The 9,639-nt window shown below is 38.9% G+C and overlaps 1 protein-coding gene across 1 annotated transcript in view; it reads right to left on the bottom strand.

Moving 5' to 3' along the window:
* AFF2 (ALF transcription elongation factor 2) overlaps positions 1–9,639 on the bottom strand; it is a 402,781-nt gene that overhangs the window by 146,253 nt on the left and 246,889 nt on the right. The window lies entirely within an intron of this gene.

Raw genomic sequence — 9,639 nt, 5'->3', positions numbered from 1 at the left:
ATACCACAGGTTCAAATTTGGGAAATTATTTAATGGCTTTAAACCAGAAATGTTTTGAAATGCTTTGATGTGCATAATGAACTGCCTTATCATCTCTCCCCCTTCTCATCATAATCTCATCAAACTTTTTAATATGGAATTAAAAGATGGACACAGGAAGGGGAACATCATATACCTGGGGCTGTTGTGGGGTTGGGGGAGGGGGAGGGATAGCATTAGGAGATATACCTAATGTAAATGACGAGTTGATGGGTGCAGCACATCAACATGGCACATGTATACATATGTAACAAACCTGCACATTGTGCACATGTACCTTAGAACTTAAAGTATAATAAAAAAGAAAAAAAAGAAAAAATAAAAAGACAACAAACCTGAATTGAAACATAATTTGAAAAGTCAAGTTACTTTAGTTGAGGTCTAAAATTTAAGCAAGAGCATTGGAAGGTTGAAAGCTTAGGAACCCCTCCTATTATTCTATAATTTTCGTACAGGTTTCTAGGAGTTTTGAGTAAAACCTTATGTAAAGAATGGTCTTCAAGAGAGTTGCTCTTCCACAGAGGTAGTCTCTTAACTTGGATAAATCATGTTGTTCAGAGAAAGATCTCTCTCTGAAAAACAAATCAGATTACTTATATCCACGTAAGTACTCATTTGACCTGCAGTTTCAGGCTTTTATAACAAAAGTGCCAGTAGCGAATACAATGAGTATGAAATGCTAAATTATATGAAAAATTGGAAAGCTGTAACTGAACTTCTTTTAATTCTATTTTATAAAGTTGATTTATGTCACATTCAGAATCAAATTGCTAAAGATATTTCTTTGCTCAGAATTGTTATCTTCTACAAATATTTTAGACCCTTACTTAATATACCACTTAGTTAAATTCCTTACAGTGTACTTTTTTAGCAAGGGAAGAAAAAATGATTAGTCTATTGGGCCTGAAGAAAGTATTATTTAAAAAACACACAAATATTTTTAAACAGTGCATATGTACTTTATGGCATTACTCTCTTAACTCAGTGCTTAGGAGTATGGGAAATAGTACCTTGGTGAATTATTTTTCATAGTTCACTCAGCAATATGTTTACTAAGCCACTGTTACAACTATGCACTTATATATTTTGATATACAGTGTATTCTACATTAGTGTGTCTTCTGAGATTCCATTCCTATTTTTAAAACCAATTTAAATGTTATTTTACCTTCCCTCCCAGCAAAAATAAGCTTTATTCTCAAGGGTTAATAGTAAAGCCTTATCATAATTAAAGGCAGAATCTGAAGTGTCTTTTTAGACCAAGGAAACAGAAGTAGATACGTAGCAACAGGAACAGTTTGCCCAGGCAAGGGAATGGAATGTTTATTTCACAGAATGGCAGAGGCTATTCCGTGAAATTTTATTGACATGTTTTCTTATTCAGACAAATTCCTTTATGCATGCAAAAACTGGGAATAAAGAAAATAATTTGTTCCACCTGATTAGAAAATTGACAACATGCTTGTTATATATTTCAAAAGTAGTTTTCATATATATGTGAACCACAGAATTTAAAAGTATGACTCAGCAAATTATTCCAGTGGTGATTTTACAAAATATGAGAGGCTGTTTTGGGACTCAGGAGCAGAGAATATCTCTGGTCAAATTCCTGTCCTCCATTGTTTCCTCTCTCTTGTATTCTTGTATTTGCTCCACTACCTCTGAGGAGGTGCTGCCATTTCCCAAGACAATCAAGTCCAGGTGGACTCTGAGATTGGAGAGTCCATTGGTAGGCAAGAGGGCCAGGGGTAAGGCGTCTCTTACTGGAGTCAACCAGACATAAGTTCAAGTAATGAATCCATCGTTACTGGCTATAAAAATTTAGCTTCAAGTCATGAAATTCAGTTCTTCATTTATAAAATGTGGGTAATGGCAGTGCCTACATCTCACTGGGTTGTAAATAGTCAATTAGCTAGTGGATATAAAACACTCAGCATAGTGTTTGGCACTTAGTAAGTCCTAGCTTTTATTTTTAGAAATAACTACGAATTCAGAGTACAATTGTGACTGTGATAAGATGCTGTGATGAGCTCCAAGAACAAGAAGACTGTGCCTAGTACCAAATATGTATACATTTAAGACATTCTAGCCATTCTTTGTTTTTATCCTCTGGTACTGGGGTAGGCAGGTGAGCCAAGGAAATGTTCAATGTAGTCCAGGTTTGCTCATTCTGGAGAGGTCTTTCTCCAACTGGAGGCCTCTGGGACAAGTCAGGGAATAGAGTGAAAGGCTTCCCAAGTGACTGAAGATTGGAATGTAGTACAAACAGCACTCACTCAAAAGACTCAGTGATGATGACCGTAATAATCATGAGCATGACTAATAACAGTGTTTATCAAAAAATTCCTATGTACCAGGCACTGTGATAAGCACTTCAATCATTTAATTGTATCATGTAGGTGCTATTACTACCCACCATTTTACAGATGAGGAAACTGAGTGATAGAGAGGTTAAGTAACTTGACCAAGATCACATGGCTAAAAGATGGTGGAGCTGGGATTTGAACCCAGCCATTCCAGCTACAGAGCCTGTCCACTTCAAGTTCTGCATTGTATTTGCTTTCCAGCCACATACATATGCACACATGCATGCATTTATATTTCTTCTTATGATACTACTTTTAAAATATGGATTAACAAATATAAGAGTAAAATATATCAAAAAATAGTATTACTTCAGAGCAAGTGACACTTTCTGGATCATTCTTTCACTTTACACTCAAGAATATTTTCTAGTTATCTGTTGTTTAGTAGATTCTTCCTGTACCGACTGCTGAAGAAATAGGGGAGTAGATACCACCACTTCCACTCAGGTAAATAGATTTGTGAAACTATTATGTCAGGAGAGTCAAACATCCTGCTACCTGTGGTTCCACAGTCCTCAAAGGTAGAAGACTGGTGATATTTGTTTGTAGGGCTTTCATGGGCATTCCTTGAGTTTAGAGGTATATCACAATTCAATCATCACTATCACAGTCCCCTTAGTACCCATGCTGACCAAACCAAAATGAAAAGACTCTTAAATGAAGTGAGAGGCGATTCTACCTGAAGTCTTCAGATAGAACTACCCCTCAAGGTACTCTCCCACCACTAGGTGGTGAGAATTCCTATGGCTCCACATCCCTCAGTCCCAACTACTTGATATTGTCCAACAGGTTTAATATTTGATATCTGTTGTGTGCAAAATAGTATACCAATATTCTCAGAGTGAGAACATCACTTCTTGTCTGAAATTTTGCCCTTCAGAGAGTTAAAGAGTCATTTTCTATGCGTGGCATTAGAAGTACAAATCAAAATCCTTTTATGAGAATGTTGAAAAAAATAAAGAAAATAAAAGGCCCAATAACAACAACAACAAAATCCTGTTATGGAACCACAGATACAGCCACTACTAATTATAAAGTCAGACACCCCGTGATGTGCTTGCCTTGGGAAAGACATGCACAAAGGAATTCCTGAAATTGCAAGTGCCATTCACCCTCATGTTCCTGAAAGCCAAGAGACCTTATGTTGCTTGCTTCATTTCCCTGGCTCTGGGAGCATCAATATGATTTCAGCTTTTATGCCACTAAGCAAATCAGTGACTGCTGGCCCTCTTGATCTGAAAGTCTGTCATGCGGCTGCTCTGCATTCCCCAACTTCCCAGAGGCCTGGGCACAGAAATCTGTGGTTTAAAAGAGGTTGTTATTTGGACCCTGGGGCCACTGGGGTTTTTCTGGGATAGATCCCCAGCAGTATCTTCTCTCAGTATCGTTATATCTTTACTGTGCATCTTGGCTTCTTGCCACCATGAATACTGAGTATCACAGTTCTTTCTGAATAGCATAAATTGAGCTGAAGTTGATTTAAATTTCATGCAGAAAACAGCTTTGCTTCGAACTACAGCCATTTTGTGTTAAAATCCATCAAGATATAATCTTTTTGTCCCTCCTCCCCAAGACACACAAACTCTTTCTAGCAGATGGGAAAGGCAGATTATTTCAATTAAGAGGCTGTCGCTGACAATTGTATGCAACCTTTCTTCAAAGTTCATGGCACCAGTGCACTTTTACATTTCTTAGTGACTCTGTCAGGATCTAATTTTCAAGGTACGGTTACCATAGTAGCAACCTGAAATTTTAATCCAGTAGTAAAGGGCAACACAGGTCACCAGTTTCAGGCCCTCTTCAATATCAAAATTTTAAAGAGCTGCATAAAAGCATGAAGATAAAGGGTAGACCTAGTCCCAAATCCCAATCTCTAAGACAGTGAGATTATAAAACGTATGAGATTTTTCTAAAGTTTTCAAATTCTTCTACAAGCACTAAAACTATTACTAAATTGAACAATGTTTCCTTGGGTATAATTGAGTGGAAAAATGCAGTCACTCTTCTCAGCAGTGTGAAACATCCAGAAACATGCTGGGGATACCTAATTAGGAGAGGAGTGGCATACATAGTTATTGATTTTAAGTCTATTGCTCTCTGACAGCACTGGCAGTTGATTTTTTGATTCAAACTGCATTGACAAAACACTTTTGAAAATAACGGCCAAGATTAGCAAAATAGCACTCAACTAGGAGTCAAGAAACAGGACTGAGCTTTGGCAACACTATTACCTGTGTGAGCTGGGATGCCTCACTTAGGTCACCTGGGCATGACTTTCCTCACTTCTAACATGGAAAGAGAACCAATGAGAGTAGGTGAGTGCAAAGCTCATTCGTGAGCTCATCTGTTGACAACACAATTCACTACAGAGTCTGAGTAATATATCATCTCTGTCTTATTATATGAAGAAACAAAGGCTCAGAAAAGCACCAAATAAATTCATCAAGTCACATGACAGGGGAGTGAGAGCTCTGGAATTTAAGCCACTCGGAAATAGATGCCCCACATCTGTGACCTCTCTAGGACAACACTGGCTCCCTCCGCTGTCTCCTTGCTCCAGAAATTGAGTAAAGACCAAATCTAAAAGATTTAACAATATATATTATGTGTTATATAACAGTACGTGTAGAAAACACTAATGCCAAAGAACTAGAAAGTAGTAGCATTATTAAGATTATTTTGTTATTTTTCCTTTGTATTTAACAATTAATAACAGTTCAATTGAAACTCTATGTGGGTGAGGCAAATAGGGTATTAAAAAAGGTAAAAAAAAAAAGGTTTGAATTTTGTAATCCAAGAATCCTGGAGTGAAACTTCACCTCCCTCAATAACTAGCTGTGTTATCTTGAGCAAGTCATTTAATTGTTCTGGGATGAAATTTCCTTCTCCATAAAATCAGTTTAATCTTATCAACTTCTCAGAGATATTATGAGGCTAGAAGGTGATTAAACAGGTGAACCAGTGAAATTGCACAGTGGAAAGAGCACCAGGCAGGCCTGACTTTTAATGTGACTACTGGCATTGGCTGTGCAGCCACAGGTGTTTGGCATTGTCTCTGAGCCCTTGAGAGGACAATCCTGGAAGTGATGATAGTGGCAACGATGGCGATGGAGATAGCGATATCCATCTCACAAGGTTGCTGTGAGCATGAAATAGCTGATGCTTATAAAATATTTGCCAGGGTGCCAGGTATATAGCAGGTGCCAAAAGTGGTGGTTGCAATTACCCAAGAATACTGCTCACATCCAGATTGTTTTCTTCCTTTCTTTCTATACCGTATGATATACGAAAATTATTTTGGAGAAACCTAGAATGACCCTTTCAATTTTTAGATGGCCTAGACAATTTCCAGATATTATGAGCAATAGGTACTTTAAAAGATTTTCTTTTGAAAATATAAAATATTCTATGTACTCACACCAGTTAGAATGGCTATTATTAAAAAGTCAAAACAAACAAACAAAAAAACCAGCTGCTGGTGAGGTTATGGAGAAAAGGGAACACTTATACACTGCTGGTGGGAGTGTAAGTTAGTTAACCATTGTGGAAAGCAGTATGGCGATTCCTCAAAGAGCTAAAAGCAGAACTACCGTTCGACCCAGTAATCTCATTACTGGTTATATACCCAGAGGAATATAAATCATTGTACCATAAAGACACATGCACACATATGTTCATTGCAGCACTATTCACAATACCAAAGTCATGGAATCAACCTAAATGCCCATCAAAGACAGATTGTATAAAGAAAATGTGGCACATATATCCCATGGAATGCTATGCAGCCATATAAAAGAATGAGATCATGTCTTCTGCAGAAACATGGATGGAGCTGGAGGCTATTATCCTTAGCAAACTAGCGCAGTAACAGAAAACCAAATACTGCATGTTCTCACCTACAAGTGGAAGCTAAATGTTAAGAACTTATGAACACACAGAATGAAGCAACAGATACTGGGGTCTACTTGAGCGGAAAGGGTATGAGGAGGGAGGGGAGCAGAAAAGATAACTATTGAGTACTGGGCTTTATAACTTATTGATGAAACAATATGTATAACAAATCCCCGCGTCACATGTACCCCCAAACCTAAAAGTTAAAAGAAAAAAAGAAAAAAAAGAGAAATGTTCTATGTAGTTACAAAATTGAGATCTCCATCTGGAATTTTTATAAAGTGGGCTTCTTATGCCAAAACAAGTAACTCCAGAAATTAGGCAATGGAGCTGTCAGAGTTATAGGTTGCTAAATCGTTAGCTTCTACTCTTCTCTGGATACTTTTCTCTCACTTATTGCTCTCTCAGGGACCCTAGAACCTTTGGCAAGGGCAAGGCAGTGTACTATGGGGTCGTACTGTAGATCTTCAGTGTCAAAAACCTACAGGGTAGCAAAGAAAATAAATTTTATTCTTTTGGTTTTCAGAAGACCTACCCCAACCCCATCTACTCCATCCCACCTACCCTGTCCCAGTCTTGGCAGCATATTCGTAGATGTCAATCAAATAGCTTTGAGACCTTTTCCTTTTTTGGTCTTCATTGTTAAAGTGGGTGGAAGAACCACAAATAAAGGCATTTGTCAGATTCTTCAACTGATTTTACAGCTGTAATTGTGCGTGCATCTGTGGTATTCTGCCAATACTGCTCCCTACTCATCAGTGTAAAATGGAAGGCTTTTAGCAACTCTGAGAAGGTGTCAAGAGCAGACCATTTAAACCTAACATTCCCAATAATGTAATTGTGGTACAGGATCTGGCTGTTTGTGAGATGCTTGATAGGATGGAAAAACAAAATGAATAGTTCAGAAGCAGATATTTCTTCTCCTCTACTCCAGTCTCAGTTGGATTTTGTTTGTTTGTTTATAAATTCTAAGAATGATCTATGGAGCTTGTCTACACTGCTGTTATATGTTCTTCATCTGGGCTTGGAAGACTTGTCAGGGCTCTGATGAGTTCTGGCCCTGCAGCCATCTGGGGAATCTGGGGACAAGGCAGCATATTCTGAGAATGCAGAATCCTGGCTTCTAGTCCCAGCCCTGCCACTCCCTAGGTGGGGGATTTTAGGAAAATCTCTTCCCCTCCCTATGCCTGAGTTCTTTTCAATTGGCTGTCTAACAGGAATGCTGTGCCACTCACATGGGCTAACGTATTGTGTCAAAGTGTGTTAAAATTATCATTCACTGTGCACATGAAAAATATCTCTGGCTGAGCGTGGTGGCTCACGCCTGTAATCCCAACACTTTGGGAGGCTGAGGCGGGTGGATCATGAGGTCAGGAGATCGAGACCATCCTGGCTAACACGGTGAAACCCTGTCTCTACTAAAAATACAAAAAATTATCGGGGTGTGGTGGCGGGCGCCTGTAGTCCCAGCTACTCGGGAGGCTCAGGCAGGAGAATGGCATGAACCCGGGAGGCAGAGCTTGCAGTGAGCCGAAATCGCGCCACTGCACTCCAGCCTGGGCGACCGAGCGAGACTCCATCTCAAAAAAAAAAAAAAGAAAAAAAAAAAAAAAAATATCCGCGATCATAGCACTTTACAATGTAAAAACTGAAAAAAGAGTGTGCATGTGTGTATGTGTGCATCTCATTAGATCAAACAACATTAGAGTGACCTACTGTTCTGGGATACAGAGCATATGTATGCATGTGTGTGTGCATCGTTGTGTTATCACAACATTACATTCAATTATATAACTGAATTTTTTTTTAACTTTGGTCCCTTGCTTATTAATTTCAGTGCCTTCCACCAGCATTATTTGCTTCACTCACAGTTACTGTTTAAAAATGCTGAGAAGAATTTGGAAATATGCCACTGTGGTTGATAACAGATGGGGATATTTTTGGAAATTATTTCACCATGAGGATAGAAAGCCACTTTCTAATTATCAAACAAGTTGGTAAGCATGAAAGGCGATGGATGAGTCTCTTATAAAAATAGACCCAAATATCAGTTTTCTCTTCTCTTTAATGTGGCACGATGGACATTTCTGAAGGGATATGCCACCAAAATCAATCTTACATGAATTTCATTTTTGTGATGGTCTAAGTTCCTTGCAGGAATAGATCCTTCAGCCTCACTGAAGGGAACATTCTAGAGTCCTGGTGACACAATCTGGATGCAGGCCCTGAGCTGAGGACAGATCTGTCTTCAGTGCCCATGTCAGCATGTGTAGTATATGCAAGACCTAACTCAGTTATAATATTTAGATCTAATACTAACCTTGTTTTAAACTAAGATGGCATTGCCATTTTGGCTTGCATTGTGGTTAGTCGATTTTGTCCTAATGCCTGGGCAAGATCATACCTGACTGAAAATCAGTAAGGCCACCTCCAAATGACTCATAGGATGGCTTTAATGTTAAGAGCATATGTTCTGGAGTCAGTCCTGTTCTGCCTCCCTCTTTGTTACTGTGCCACTTTGAGCAACTCACCCAATGTCTCTGAGTTGCATTTCTACTTCTGTACAGTATAATGATGATGAACCCCATGGGATTGCTTGTAAGGAGAAAAAATACATGGGAAGTGCCTGGCACATAGTAGGCACTCAATTAGTATGAGTTCGTTGGGTTGCTGGCATTGTCGGTGCAAGTCTTATCTTCACTAGACCATGAGTTCCTTGAGTTACCAGTGTATAGCCCAGAGCCTTACATATAGTAGGTACTGAATGCATATTTGTTGAAAAAAAAATGAAATCTAGTAGAAAGGAAGATATGTTTGCCTTTACCAAGAGAGAAAGAGAGAGAGGGGCAGGGGGTGGGGGAGAGGGAGAGAGAGAGACATTTGCTTTCAATTACAGAGGTGTCGCAAAAGCCTTCTGAGATATACAAATCCTATGATAGACTTAGGTCCATGAACACCACCACAAAAATCAGATCTAATCTTTCAACTATGATGGCTGAGCCAATCCATCTTTGTTTCCAGCTTTTGTGATAGAAATGTAAATCTACAGCTCTCTTTGAACGGAGCCCCCATTTTAGATCTTGGTACCCATTAAGCCCCGGCAGCTTCAGTGCTTCCTGATGCAAACATTCCAAATGCCAATATTGCTTGTTGTCACATTAGCCAATATACAGTCCTCAACATAAAATCCTCTTGATGTCTGATTACTCTTCTCAAGGACCTCACACTGATTCATTTCAAACTGTGAATTACCTTTAATTCACAGCTTGAACGGGCTGCCAAATTTTGTTTTCTCTGCTCCCAGGTGGTTGCCCCTGATGCAGTGGAGAACTTCCAAAATATAT

Source organism: Rhinopithecus bieti, unplaced genomic scaffold, assembly GCF_001698545.2.
Source record: "Rhinopithecus bieti isolate Rb0 unplaced genomic scaffold, ASM169854v2 scaffold_13744, whole genome shotgun sequence".
NCBI classification, from domain to species: Eukaryota; Metazoa; Chordata; class Mammalia; order Primates; family Cercopithecidae; genus Rhinopithecus; species Rhinopithecus bieti.
This window is presented reverse-complemented; position numbering and strand designations above follow the sequence as displayed.